General features: G+C 38.4%; 1 pseudogene; it reads right to left on the bottom strand.

The window, feature by feature from the left end:
* Window positions 1-14,145, bottom strand: part of LOC113077302 (nephrocystin-4-like) — a 45,920-nt pseudogene that overhangs the window by 13,212 nt on the left and 18,563 nt on the right.

The raw sequence follows: 14,145 nt of genomic DNA, 5'->3' as shown, positions 1-14,145 counted from the left end.
ACGAACAAATCATTTTATTGTACTATCAATGCTATGCTACAAGTAATTCCTGAAGATGAATATAATTAATAATAACCCGTTATGATTAATTATGTTCATCTCACTTTGAGCTAATTTGTTACATACATCAGCAATACAAACACAGACCTGACATATCCTATGCACTGGAAGAGAGAAGCATCAATTCAACATGTGCAAATGCAAACTCCAGATCTCAGGTATTTGTTTCCCTGCCACAGCTCGGTGCATACAAGAGTTCTTTGGACTGACTCACAGGATTCACGCACAGACAAGCACACACCGCTCCTGGGTGAGCAGCTACCTCCATGACACATTACAAAGTGCTTCAGTTTTATGCCACAACACAATGCAAACTGGGAAAACGTTTGCCATACAAACATACTTCATGAAGAAGGGCAGCAGAGAATATTTGTCTTGTCCTAAAGCAAAGCAAAGTGTGTGTGTGTGTGTGGAGTTTAGGCTACTAATGTCTTTTTTTAATTAAACACTGAGAAATGCAGGGGTGCTAATGCTGTAATTTATTCCACCTCATCCTCCTAACTTCTCTCTCTCCCTTTCTTGGCTTGTGTTCATCATGATGGAGTGTGCGGACTCAGTCTATGGCCTGCAGAAAACTCATATTTTCTGCGGTATAATCCTGGATCCTCGAGCTTCACATGGGCCCTGGATGGGCGAAGATATTTTACATCAAGCTGCAATTAAAATAAGCTGGAATGGGGGGGGGGGTACTGATTATTTATTCAGTGTTGTTTACCAACCCCCTGGGAAGCGCTTGGCCCCTGTAATGCCCCGCTGAGGAAAACTCATTCATTCAGATGTTCATTTTCAAGCTGTTCACATGTGAATGGAACATTGATCTATGCATAATTTTTTTCAGGGCTGTAATGCCAGAGGCAAAGGCTTTATGTAATCTTTGAATGGACAAAGTGCCTGCTGAGCATGATTAAAGTATAGGCTTACTACTGTATGTACATATTAGCTTTAAAGCATTTTTCTTAAAGCATCTGCATAATGTACTGAGAATGTAAAAAAATAAAATAAAATTGGCATTAGTCTTATAATGAAAGCACACATTAAGGTACTATAGTATTCAAACATCTCAGACAAAAACTCACTATCACACACAGACACACTCTCGTAGATTTCCATATAAAAGTGTCACCACACTGTTGTTCTGATTGAAATTACTAACAGTATTAACAGATTTGACTTAGTTTAACACAGTCTCTCTAATAAAGAGGCAAAAGGCCAAAAGTAGGATGGATAGAGGAATAGATAACTAGACCCATAGATACCCTCTAACAGGGACCATTCTCAGAACTTTGGCGAACAGTGTGGCGAGGTTCAGAGGTCCCAAAATATCGGTAATTTCAGTAGAATGTTCGTTCAAAGTCAAATCTGGTCTGGTTCTCAAAATGTCAGCATAAAACATTATTTGCACTATACATCATCCATGGAACTTAGCCTAATTTGACTCTGGGTCATCATATTCAATGGTGATAGTGTGAGGAACATTGAATCTTGAGAACGAATTCAAAGAACTCTGCCGTTCCGAGTGTGGCATAGAGAGTGTGTTTGGTAGTGATGCCCTGAGAGAGCATGTTGGTGATCTCCTGTACTTTACAGCACTCACGATAGGCCAAAATCACACGCAGGTCACGGGAATGCTGCATACGCTCTGCCCGATGCCTCTGAAAGAAAGTATCCTAAGAAATTACATGCTGAAACTACACCGGAAAGACATAGAAACTAATAAAACTGATGTGCCTGAAGCAAGACTGTGCCAGGCTGTTGAGTGGGAAAAAAAAAGTGAATTTAGGTTCGATTTCATCATTCTCACAGAGTGGGAGGAACTGGTGAATAATGCAACACAGTTTCACCCGTTTCCTCTTTGGAGCTAAAATAAAGCACTTGTTTTGAAAGGAACACAATAGATCACCAAAAAGTACTATTTTCATTGGTTTTTCTGTTTTTCAAAACCCATATGACTTACTTTCTTTCATAAAAGTTGAATTTCTGAAGAATATCTTGGGAGCTTTTTTCCAAATAATGAAAGTGAATGAAAACTGGAGCTGTCAAGCTTCAACATTACAAAAAAGCACAATAAAGTATCACAAAATTGTCCCATACGACACAACACGTGTTCAGTATTTCAAGTCATTTGAAGTCATATGATAGCTTTGTGAAAGGAACAAATGAAAGTTCTTCTCATTATTAACTGACAATAAGAATATCTGCCCTTGTTCTAATAGGCACATTCAAGAGATTTCAAATTTGTAAACAAATTACTCTTTTGAATGGGATCTTTTCAATGAATTAAGTGATCCAAACCTTTGTTCATTAAAGAAGAAAGTAAAATGGGTTTCAAATGACATGAGAGTGAATAAATAATCGATTTTTGTGTGAACTATCCCTTCAGGATCACATGGAGCACAGTGCTAGTGAACATCAGCTCATGCTGAGACAGACAGCTTTTCGATCCAGCTCAACTGAAAACTGTCCTTCTTTCTTACCATGATATTTGAGCTGTCCTGAAAAGAGGGTGTTGTCTTCTGCTCCTTGTGTTGATGGACAGCTGGCATTCTGTCGATCTTCCTCTGGTGCACTTCTTTCGCTTCGGCCTACTGATGCAGTGTGGCTCTGCCTACTTCCCTCATGGTGCTTTGAAGCAGTCATACCAGCTCGCTATCAATTTCTGGCAATCGGCAGGCTCGTCTGGCATTGCTTGCTGCAACACACATATACACATGCATAAACAACATCCTTCGCCCTACAAGACACACATGCTGTCTTTCCTCACTTTCTCGGGGGGGGGGGCAATTTTCAACCTCCATTTGGCCTCAAATCCATCTTGGTCTTTTCCAGTTATCCCTCCCACCCAATGAGACCCACTTTCAGATATACCTGCTCTGAGATTCATGCTTCAATGCGATTTCAACATCACAACCAACATAATCCTGTGATTTAACGCCAATAAAGACAGAACCACAGAGGATCAAAAGACGAAGGATCAAAAAGAGACTGCCAGTGTTTTTCCTAAACCTAAATTCCCACTGTAGTCCTTCCTACAGAGAGAGAGGGAGGGAGAGAGAGAAAGATTGACATTGCATTGGAGACAATAGGGCATCTCTGTGATGAACAAGAGCATATTGAAGCACTCTCCTTATCCCCATCTCATCAGGCTGACATACACACACCTATCCTGTAACAGCCCACTTGTGGCCCAAAGACATGTGGGAGCTTCTGTATTATTTTTCACTGGCTGTGTCTCAGCTATCTTTGCAGGACACAACATTATGTGGCACTGATGTCTTCCAGAGTCATAAGCAGCCTGCTCTTCAGTGTACAGACAAACCAGAATGGATACTGTTGCACAGACATGCACACACAATTTCAAGCAAATTACTGAAGCCAGAACCTTACCGTACATTCAATATGCTTTGCTTCAGAATGGAATGTACATGTGTGACATTACATGAAAACTGTCCTTACAATCAAACTTATAATTTTTTTTTTTTATAAATAAACAATATCTACTTATATATCTGATATATATATATATTCTTTCTCATATATATTATATAAATTATATATACAATGTGACATATATATATATATATATATATATATATATATATATATATATATATATATATATATATATATATATATATAATTTTTTATATAAATGTATTATATTTATATGGCCTTGTGATGTCATCAACAAAAGATACAGGATGTTTTTTCCACCTATGCAAAAATTACTAGGATTAATTTACTTACAGAATAAATTGTTTTAGATAATGTACTCAGCCCCATGTCATCCAAGAAGTTCATGTCTTTCTTTATTCAGTCGCAAAGAAATTATTGTTTTGAGGAAAACATTCCAGGATTTCTCTCCATAAAATGGACTTCAATTGTGCCCAGTTGGTTCAAGGTCAAAAGGGCTCTACACGATCCCAGCTGAGGAATAGGGGTCTAATCTAGTGAAATGTTTTTATACCTTAACCACAAATGCACATCTTGCACTAGCTCCGTGAAGTGTGTCCGCAAATTCACACATTCCGTAATAATGTTGGAAAGGTCACGTGTGGTTAGCTCTTCATCTGTACAATTTTGTTTAGAAAATGGCCATTTTTTTTGCTAGATAAGACCTCTTTTTTCCAGTTGGGATAGTGTAGAGACCTTTGAAACTGCATTTAAATTGCAATTTGAACCTTCAACCAGTTGGCCACCTTTTAAATCCATTATATGGAGAAATATCCTGGAAGGTTTTCCTCAAAAACTTTAATTTCTTTGTGACTGAAGATGATATTTAATGACATAGGGGCGAGTAATTTATCTGGATTTTTTTTTATTCTGGAAGTCAACTAATCCTTTAATTTATCCTAACTGTGTATGATTATACAGTTTATCCGATCAGAAATTATCAGTTTTTTGGGTCACGACCCACCACCCTGCCTAATTGTTTGAATGCTGCTAGCTGCAAGTTTGGTTTCACACATCACTGCATTCTAAAATGTGTCATAATGCAATTCATAATGCAATCCTAATACATGTTGCTTTCTCAGCATTGCTGCAGAAACAGATACTGTTTTCTAAGCAGATTTTTGCAAACTACATTTCCATATGTCACAATACTGTGATCCTCTGTTGGATCCTCAAAAAAACTAATCTTAGCAATGCTGTCATTAGAACACTTCTCTGCGTTCTTCACGTGCTATTGGAAACTTCCTGTTTCCATCTTAAGAAGTCATGATTACGAGCTTGTTGAACTCTTTTCTGTAAAAAATAACAGTGGACAGTGTTTTGTGAATGTTGATGCATATATAAATAAATATATATATATATATATATATATATATATATATATATATATATATATATATGAGCCGTTATCTGCATTAACGTGATGCGTTAACGGGAGACTCTTAGCGGGCGATAAAAAAAATATCGCCATTAATCTATTCTCATAGTTGGGTTGGGAGCTGAGTCTATACCACGCGAGCTATGATGACTTTCACCTTGATATTTTGGCGCGGATGTATACCTAGCCGAATCTGTAGAGAGCGAGAACGAGTCTTTGCACCTGTGTGTATGCCTACTTTGAAATTACCACATCAAACGTGCTGTGCTAACATGGATGCAGCTAAGATGCCGCCGGGTTTGCTTCAGGGATTTTTTTGTTTTGGTTTAAAGAAGCTTCCCAATGGAAACATCGAAAAGATGCATGCCTGCATTCACACATAATCCGTCTGCAGTGCGTATGCAGTCCATGTGAGTTATATATGAGGTGCTGAAGCAGCACGGACTCATTGTGCTTTCACACAGGATGCGTTTGCAGTCCGCTACTTGGTACGTAAACGATCGCTGCACTGCTGCAGACACAACGCTCCTGGAACGCACTGACGGGCCTCAACCGCAAAAAATAATCTATGTCCACCACTAATATATACAGTACAGATGAAAAGTTTGGACACACCTTCTCATTCAAAGAGTTTTCTTTATTTTCATGACTATGAAAATTGTAGATTCACACTGAAGACATCAAAACTATGAATTAACACATGTGGAACTATATATGGTATTATATACATAACAAAAAAGTGGAAAAAATTGAAAATATGTCATATTCTAGGTTCCTCAAAGTAGCCACCTTTTGCTTTGATTACTGCTTTGCACACTCTTGGCATTCTCATGATGAGCTTCAAGAGGTAGTCACATGAAATGGTCTTTCAACAATCTTGAAGGAGTTCCCCGAGAGATACTTAGCACTTTTTGGCCCTTTTGACTTCTGTCTGCGGTCCAGCTCACCCCTAAACCATCTCGACTGGGTTCAGGTCCGGTGACTATGGAGGCCAGGTCATCTGGTGCAGCACCCCATCACTTTCCTTCTTGGTCAAATAGCCCTTGATGCCTTCAGTGTGATTCTACAATTTTCATAGTCATGAAAATAAAGAAAACTCTTTGAATGAGAAGGTAAGTCCAAACTTTTGGTCTGTACTGTATCTATATTCATTTAGCAGACGCTTTTATCCAAAGCAACTTATACTGTAAATAAGGACAGTGGAAGCAATCAAAAACAACAAAAAGAGTAATGATATAAACTGTAAGTGCTATAACAAGTCTCAGTTAGCTTAACACAGTACACGTAGCAAGGGCTTTTAAATAATATAATAAATGAAAAGAAAACAGATAGAATAGAAAAAGAATAGAGCAATCTAGTGTTAGAGGTCTTATATACACACAAACACACACACACACACACATAATTGCATAATAAATTAAAAGAAAAGAAAATACAAATTATTAGAAAGGTAGTTTGATTTTTTTAAGAATAAAATTAAAATAGTCGAAGAATGATACAGTTAGAAGGTCAAATAAAGATGGAAGAGATGTGTTTTAAGCCGAAACATTTAATTTAAAAGTCAGTAAAAGTGACTTTGGTCTTTTTTGGGATGGCACAATCAAGCGACGTTCACTTGCAGAACGCAAGCTTCCAGAGGGCACATAAGTCTGAAGTAATACATTTAGGTAAATGGGTGCAGAGCCAGTGGTAGTTTTGTAGGCAAACATCAATGCCTTGAATTTTATGCAAGCAGCTATTGGTAGCCAGTGCAAATTGATAAACAGAGGTGTGATGTGTATAATTTTCGGCTCATAAAAAATTTATCTTGCTGCCGCATTCTGCATTAATTGTAAAGGTTTGATAGAACTGGCTGGAAGACCTGCCAAGAGAGCATTGCAACAGCCTGGACAGAACAAGAGCTTGAACAAGGAGTTGTGCCGCATGTTCCGAAAGAAAGGGCTTGATCTTCTTGATGTTGAATAAAACAAATCTGCAGGATCTGACAGTTTTAGCAATGTGGTCTGAGAAAGTCAGCTGATCATCAATCATAACTCCAAGGCTTCTGGCTGTTTTTGAAGGAGTTATGGTTGATGTGCCTAACTTGATGGTGAAATTGTGATGAAACGATTGGTTTGCTGGAACCACAAGCAGTTCTCTCTTGTCAAGTTGAAGTTGAGTTGAAGGTGATGGTCCATCATCCAGCAAGAAATGTCTGTTAGACAAGCTCAGATGCTACCGTCGGATCATCAGGATGGAATGAGAGGTAGAGTTGAGTGTCATCAGCATAGCAGTGGTATGAAAAGCCATGTTTCTGAATGACAGAACCTAATGATGCCATGTAGACAGAGAAGAGAAGTGGTCCAAGAACTGAGCCCTGAGGCACCCCAGTAGTTAGATGTTGTGACTTGGACACCTCACCTCTCCAAGACACTTTGAATGACCTATCTGATAGGTAAGACTCAAACCACTTAAGTGTGGTTCCTGAGATGCCCTTTGCCAGTAGGGTTGATAGGAGGATCTGGTGGTTAACCGTGTCAAAACAGCGGAAAGATCAAGCAGGATAAGTACTGAAGATTTGGATTCCGCTCTTGCCAGTCTTAGGGCTTCAACAACTGAGACCAAGGCATTCTCAGTTGAATATCCACTTCTGAAGCCAGATTGGTTGCTGTTTCTTCCTTCCTTCCTTCCTTCCTTTCTTTCTTTCTTTCTTTTTTTCTCGGATCACAGTATGAGAAATATAGGTAAAGCAAAGCATTCCTCAAAGACAGACTTAAGAATGACAGTCAAAGAGTTAGATTTGCTATTAGAGATGTTTTTGTTCTAATTGCAACTGGGCTGTTCTTGCTTGTTTCACACAAAGAGACTGAGGCTGTTGTTATTTGGCTGAACTGATGGTGACCATCACAATGTGACAAAGAGAGATGAATTGACTGGTGCCTTGCAATGAGAAACATTCTGTGGTCAAAAAGAATGTTAAACAGGGAGAAATGGAAGAATAGGCGGAAGAGTAAAAAATAAAAATACAAAAACAACACTTATGTAGAAAAACTGCAATTTTGGTGTGGGTGAATTCTCCTTGGCCAATGACCCTTATCTTGCTGGTTTCTATCTCTAAGCAGTGATTGCTGTGCATTGAGAAGAAGCAAATTGTCTAAACTACAGTATAAGTGCTTTGCTGCCATGGGTTTCACAACAAGCACCAACCGGCCCAAACATTCAGTGGGCTTTACCTGTGATTACTGACTGGTGAGAACAGTAATTACAAGTCTGAGACACAGGTCTGGCACAGAACGGGTGGGAATGTGTGTGTGCGTGTGTTTCAGGGCACATCCTGTGACTGAATGAAACTCCATTGAAAATAGTAATAGAGGGATACATAAGTCAGATGTCTACACATTAAACACAAAATATATATTTTTTAATTAGAAAACAACCAGAGACAAATGTTTCAGCTTAGCATTAACCTGAATCGCATTTATTTTATGATCATTATACTGTAGTGTTTTATAAAATGGTGACTGAGTGAGCAAGTGTTACAACAAGGAATAATATTTGATCCCAGACAGTAATAGGTGATTATTTATCAAGAAAAAAGACTTATATATGTGATATAACACTATGTACATAATTAAGATAGATAGTTGCATTTTTTGTTTGTCTCTTAACTCATCGGCCTCATTCAGGACGGTGACGAGTCTGCTTACAGACAGGAGGTTAAAGAACTGGCTGTCTGGTGCAGTCTCAACAACCTGGAGCTCAACATGCTCAAAACAGTGGAGATGATCGTGGACTTCAGGAGAAACCCCCCTGCACTTGTGGAAGATTTGTATTAGTAAGATTGTAATCAAACAAGAATAATCAATGTGAATCTAGCCATTTTTGTTGCAGGAATGTTCAGAACTGAGAAAAACATATGGCCAGACATACAGAAAGGGGGCCTCTCCTCTCTAGGGAGGGATCAAAATTGCAAGCATAAGGAAAAGTTTGACTATTTGGAAACGCCCTGTATAGGGTATATAATAAGATGCAACCTAGCATTTCGGGAGATCACCTTGCAAGGACCTCTCGGCTTTGTTTTGCTTAAAATAAAGTCTTTTCTTCTGAGAGAAAAATCCCTGACTGAGTTCGATTCTTTGGAGAACCGGCAAAATACACCACACACTCCCCCCACTCACAACCATGAACAACCCTGTGACTGCAGTGGAGTCATTCAGGTTCCTGAGCACCACTATCTCTCAGGACCTGAAGTGGGACATTCACATTGACTCCATTGTGAAAAAGGCCCAGCAGAGGTTGTACTTCCTTCGCCAGCTGAGGAAGTTTAACCTGCCACAGGGGCTGCTGAAACAGTTCTACTCCACCATCTTTGAATCCATCCTCTGCACTTCAGTAACTGTCTGGTTCAGCTCAGCTTTTAAATCTGATCTCAGAAGACTACAGAGGGTAGTCCGGACTGCTGAGCGAATCATCGGTTCAACTCTCCCATCTATTCAAGAACTGTACTTATCCAGAGTGAGAAAAAGGGCTGTCAAAATCACTCTGGACCCCTCACATCCAGCACACTCCCTCTTTGAACTGTTGCCATCTGGTCGACGCTACAGAGCACTGAACACTAGAACGACCAGACAAAGGACCAGTTTCTTCCCTCAGGCAATCCATCTTATGAACAGCTGATAATAACTGCGAACACTCTACACTTTATATTTATATACACACACACTTATTTATCTAACACACATACTTAGTATACACTTAAATTTTGCACATAATATACATGTACATACATAACTGCATTTTGTAATATACCTGCCTACAATTGTCAATTTGTATATTGTCATTCACTATCTACTTATTTGTATTTTTTATTATTTTATTATGTGTTTTATGTTCTGTCGCTGTCATTCTGTTGTACTGCGGAGCTTCTGTCACGAAAACAAATTCCTCGTATGTGTAAACATACCTGGCAATAAAGCTCATTCTGCTTCTGCTTATTCTGCTTGATCCATCTATGATATATAACATGCTATAAAAATGAAAGAAAATAAAAATTACTCATTGTTTGTGTGTTAGTTGCTTAAGCAGACTGTGTTAATATATTGTTGTTTTAATGAAGATCAGAACAAGTTTTATGACCAGGTTATACAGATAACAGCATTTTCGCACATACCTCTCACATAAGGTTCCACAATCGAAATACTGCTGGATATACTGCTGTTCTAAGAAAAAATAGCATTAATATTAAAGAATACCATTTCAAAGAATGTACATCTTAAGGGGGGGGGGGGTGAAATACTATTTCATGCATACTGAGTTTTTTACACTGTTAAAGAGTTGGATTCCCATGCTAAACATGGACAAAGTTTCAAAAATTAAGTTGTACGTTTGAAGGAGTATTTCTGTTCCAAAAATACTCCTTCCGGTTTGTCACAAGTTTCGGAAAGTTTTTTTCGAGTATGGATCTGTATGACGTTAGATGGAGCGGAATTTCCTTATATGGGTCCTAAGGGCACTTCTGCCGGAAGAGCGCACGTTCCCGTATAGCAGCGCACTGAGAGCACAGACATTCACTGATCAGAGCGAGAGTATCGCAAAATGTAACAAAAGAAGTGTTTTGGTTGCCAGGGCAAGACAACCCTGCACAGATTTAAAAAAAAAACAGCATTAAGGGACCAGTGGATGGAGTTTATTTTTACAGAGCATCAACGGAGTTGTGCAAGTGTTTTTGTTTGTTCCCTGCATTTCGAAGATGCTTGTTTTACAACAAGCACATCGTTTATTTCTTAATGATAATGCAGTCCAACGAAAAAGGGTCACGATCGTGTGTTGGAACCGCATACGGTGAGTAAAACTGCTTCAAATATCTCTATGTTGTTAACTTTGCTATCGGCGCGTAAGCACATCAAGTAAACAACATGCGATGTTGTCATCAAACTGCACGAGTAAAACTGCTTCAAATATCTCTGTGTTGTTAACTTAGCTATCGGCGCGTAAGCACATCAAGTAAACAACATGCGATGTTGTCATCAAACTGCACTTTCCACATGTACAGCTTAAAAAAATAAAAAATAAAAAAAGACGACAAAGTGGAACTTAGTCATTTTCCAAAAACCGCTAAGCAAATATATACAGTTTCAGTACATACCACATAGAGACATTGTTGCTGATGCTGCTCTTGTTAAATTTCAGCCTCTGGATCTGATTCTGGATCAGAAATATACGCTGAATCTGACTGTTAGCCATGGTTTGTTTTTCCTCACGGTAAAGTCACAGCTTCCAAACGCTCTCAACGCAAAAGCCTACTGGCGCTCGTGATTCTTTAGCTCCGCCCACACGTCACGCCTCCAGCCGGTCGTGTTTTTCCGTGAAAAATCGGTACAGACTATCTTTCTCTTATGAATATAATAAAACTAAAGACTTTTTGGAGTTATGAAGGATGCAGTACTACTCTATAGGTACTCAAGATTAACAGGATATTGAGTGAAAGCGAGCATTTCACCCCCCCTTTAAGATTTGTAGTCTCGTTAATGTTTGCTCTTAAACTAACAAAGCAGATTTCACTGACTTCTTGTACAATATTGGGAACCAAAGAGAGCCCTATAGCCTAACGAATCCATATAAGACTGTTTAGCATCGACAACTTCTGCAAGTTTAAATTCTGAAAACATCAGAAATATCATTCAGTTCTTCCTCAGTGTGTCCGATAATTGTACAGTTGCCGGTTGGCCTTTTAATTGTTTTTAGATGCCTCCATTAGACCCCTATTTACCCTGGAGAATACTTTTGTATAGCTTTGGAAGTCATTCACATATAGAGCTTTTTATCTGTAGTAAAGCACATGATAGGATTCCCATTAGGAAGCACTTTCCCTTATCTTCTAAATGTAGCTTTGTTTTAGAGGAGATAGACAGAAGTCTACACTGGCCCCTGTTGCAAACGTATACCATTGTTTTTTTGTATTTTCACCATGAGAGGAGATATAGGGGACTCGCTTGAAAAAAATTGTTGAGGAAATGCGATTTTCTTTTCCTCTCTCCTGTTCCTCATCTCTCTTCTGCGCTGAAATCTTCGTCATGCTTATCAAACGTTTGCAGATGAGCAGTGTGGGGCCAGAGGCAGGCAAATTATAAAATCCTAATCTTTTCTCCCCTCCATCTGGCCCTGCGTCTCTCTCTCTCTCTCTCTCTCTCTCTCTCTCTCTCTCTCTCTGTTTGGTATAAAGGCATAAAGAATCCGGAGTTGATAGAGCGTATTACTACTGTGAGAAACATTTGACAGATGCACCGAAACACTCTGAATTCAGAGATGATGCTAAACCTGTTCCATTAGTCCTGAATTAAGTTATCCATTTCTTTTATGTGGATTCGCTGTTTGTTTAATTATTCACTTGTCTCTTCACATCAAGCTGAAGTTAATTAAAGAGGATTTCATTTACAGTTTTTTCCATTGCGTTTTCGCATATGACAAGATGCCAATCATCACAAGTCCAATTACATAGGAGCTTCATTAATTCCCAATGACGTGACATCCTATCTGAGAAGAAAATGTTGAAAAAGGGCACGATCGTAAAGTAAGAAATAAATCCGATGTACATTACCCAGAGCGGTAGACTCACGACACCCCATCTTATAAAAATTTGACTGAATGTTTTCAATGCACAAATCAAGCCATTCAAAATACATCTGAGTGTAATAAAAGTCCCCCCCCCAATCCCTCATTACTCTGACTAATAATTTTGTTTGCTTTGTCTTAGTTGATCCTCTGAGGTGCTTTCAAAGGATAAACATCTCAGTAAGCCTTAGAGAGTGAGTAAACCTTGATCTCTTGTTAATGGCGACCACTCATTAGGAAACAAATAAATGGACAATGCATTAATCCCAGATTGAGATATGGTATTGAGCAGCTTTTGAGCGGGTTGTGGACAAGTTAATTGATTCCAACCGCTGAGAGCCAGAGACAGAGGAAAGCCGATGGGTATCTGACTTTTTGGGTAATTTCGCAAGAAACACTTGCATTTTCACTGGGCCTCTCAGAAGGAGCTTAAGCAGATAAACATCACGACAGCCTGTGAATAACTTTGATTCTGTGGAAAACAGCTCTAAAAACTAATGAAGGATGCTTCTTACACTATAGTGATGTCTCAGGAAGCTGATTTCTTGTTTAAATTTTCAGAAGAATTTTAAAGACGAAGTGTTATATTTTTGTACCACTAGCATCTCTATGCATCTATCCATTCATCCATCCATAAATCCATCCAATCATCTACATGCATGGCTTTTTAATAAAAAAAAAAAATCAAATAAAAAAAAATCATAAGGCTTTGTCAGGTCTTCATTCAAAATGTTCTAGGTAAAAATGACTAATTTAACTAATTTAACGTATTTCTAATATTGAAAAAAAAACCTATTCTAGTTTATCTCACTTCAAATTTAAGAACTGAACTGTAATTCAAAAGGTAACTCTAAATGGCACACAACCTTGACAAAAACAGAAATTTTGATATTGCTATTTGTAAGATTATTTCTCAGAAAAGTGAAAAACACTGATTGTTTTCCACTTTTCTGATAAATAATCTTACAAATTGCTTTTTAAAGTATTTTGCTATAAAAAATTACATGAATTTATGGTGGTTAGCAAACAGTCCTAACCAGTGTTGCCAAGGATTGCAGAATTGGTTTAATGAACGCTATCTCACGCCAATTTGTACGTATTTTACGAGGTGGCTTATTCATACGAATTTGTACGACCTCACTCGTATGATTTTATACGACCCCAGTGACGGTTAGGTTTAGGGGCGGGGTTAGGTGTAGGTCATTCGTACAAATTCATACGAATTGTGCAAATCGTAAAATACGTACGATTTGGCAGCAATCGTATGAATTTGTACGAGTGTGGTCGTACGAATTCATACGAATAAGCCACCTTGTGAAAAATGTATGAATTGCCGCGAGATCGGGTTGGTTTAATTCTAGTGTATACACTGATGACTGGAGTAGTGCTCTGCTTGCTGTCATGTCTGCTGGCAAAGTTGGCATCCTGCATATACTCAGTAGTGATCACTTCCAGCTCATGGTTCACCTGGACGGCAGCATGGCCTTGACACAGAATACGCTGCAGAAACAAATGTGAAATACTAATATTAAAACTGTCGATTTATGTTTCTTAAATAGAGACTGATCAATTATAAAATGTGCTAAAAATTAAGGCTATTTGTCATGACCCCTGAATCAATATTATTGATTAACCATGTAGAACAAAAAGATAAACATAAATAACAA

This window comes from Carassius auratus, unplaced genomic scaffold, assembly GCF_003368295.1.
Source record: "Carassius auratus strain Wakin unplaced genomic scaffold, ASM336829v1 scaf_tig00022177, whole genome shotgun sequence".
NCBI lineage: Eukaryota > Metazoa > Chordata > Actinopteri > Cypriniformes > Cyprinidae > Carassius > Carassius auratus.
The sequence above is the reverse complement of the archived record's forward strand: the minus strand, read 5'-3'. Positions and strand labels throughout refer to the sequence as shown.